This window comes from Arachis ipaensis, chromosome B5 (genome assembly GCF_059453495.1).
Source record: "Arachis ipaensis isolate K30076 ecotype BB chromosome B5, ASM5945349v1, whole genome shotgun sequence".
NCBI lineage: Eukaryota > Viridiplantae > Streptophyta > Magnoliopsida > Fabales > Fabaceae > Arachis > Arachis ipaensis.
Window position 1 is genome coordinate 77,714,442 of NC_142440.1, and position 1,678 is coordinate 77,716,119.

The 1,678-nt window shown below is 38.9% G+C and overlaps 1 non-coding gene across 1 annotated transcript; it reads right to left on the bottom strand.

The window, feature by feature from the left end:
* Positions 1 to 816: 816 nt before the first annotated feature.
* Positions 817 to 924, bottom strand: LOC148564690 (small nucleolar RNA R71). Its single transcript, XR_015884190.1, has one exon. It is a non-coding gene; the product is annotated as a small nucleolar RNA R71 (small nucleolar RNA).
* Between the last annotated feature and the right edge of the window lie 754 nt (positions 925 to 1,678).

Sequence of the window (1,678 nt, forward strand, 5' to 3'; positions counted from 1 at the left end):
ATTTTTGAAAAATTACTAACATTTTTCAAAAACCATTTTCGAAAATCACTAACTCTTTTTCAAAATAATTTTCGAAAATTATCCCTCCCCCATCTCATTCTATTTATTCATTCATATCCTAACATCTCATCTCACCTCTCTTCCATCCTCACAGTTGTGTTTCTTCCATTATATTACATTCTTTGTCTCCCCCTCTTCTTCCACTCACACAGGAATCCCTATACTGTGGTATAAAGGATCTCCATTATTATTATTATTTTTCTGTGCCTTCTTCTTTGTCATATGAGCAGGAGCAAGGATAAGAACATTCTTGTGGAAGCAGATCCAGAACCTGAAAGGACTCTGAAGAGAAAATTAAGAGAAGCCAAAATACAACAATCCAGAGATAACCTTTCAGAAATTTTCAAACAGGAAAAGGAGATGGCAACCGAAAATAATAATAATGTAAGGAAGATGCTTGGTGACTTTACTGCACCTAATTCCAATTTACATGGAAGAAGCATCTCCATTCCTGCCATTGGAGCAAACAATTTTGAGCTGAAACCTCAGTTAGTTTCTCTGATGCAGCAGAACTGCAAGTTTCATGGACTTCCATCTGAAGATCCTTTTCAGTTCTTAACTGAATTCTTGCAGATATGTGATACTGTTAAGACTAATGGAGTAGATCCTGAAGTCTACAGGCTCATGCTTTTCCCTTTTGCTGTAAGAGACAGAGCTAGATTATGGTTGGATTCTCAACCCAAAGACAGCCTGAACTCTTGGGATAAGCTGGTCACGACTTTCTTAGCCAAGTACTTTCCTCCTCAAAAGCTGAGCAAGCTTAGAGCTGATGTTCAAACCTTCAGACAGAAAGAAGGTGAATCCCTCTATGAAGCTTGGGAAAGATACAAACAGTTGACCAAAAAGTGTCCTTCTGACATGCTTTCAGAATGGACCATCCTGGATATATTCTATGATGGTTTATCTGAGCTATCAAAGATGTCATTGGACACTTCTATAGGTGGATCCATTCACCTAAAGAAAACGCCTGCAGAAGCTCAAGAACTCATTGACATGGTTGCTAATAACCAGTTCATGTACACTTCTGAAAGGAATCCTGTGAACAATGGGACGCCTATGAAGAAGGGAGTTCTTGAAGTTGATACTCTGAATGCCATATTGGCTCAGAACAAAATATTGACTCAGCAAGTCAATATGATTTCTCAGAGTCTGCATGGAATGCAAGCTGCATCCAACAGTACTCAAGAGGCATCTTCTGAAGAAGAAGCCTATGATCCTGAGAACCCTGCAATAGCAGAGTTAAATTACTTAGGTGAACCTTATGGAAATACCTATAACTCAACATGGAGAAATCATCCAAATTTCTCATGGAAGGATCAAAAGCCCCAACAAGGCTTTAATAATGGTGGAAGAAACAGGTTTAGCAATAGCAAGCCTTTTCCATCATCCACTCAGCAACAGACAGAGAACTCTGAACAAAATGCTTCTAATTTAGCAAATCTAGTCTCTGATCTATCTAAGGCCACTGTAAGTTTCATGAATGAAACAAGATTTTCCATTAGAAATCTGGAAGCACAAGTGGGCCAGTTGAGTAAAAGGATCACTGAAATCCCTCCTAGTACTCTCCCAAGCAATACAGAAGAGAACCCAAAAGGAGAGTGCAAGGCCATTGACATAA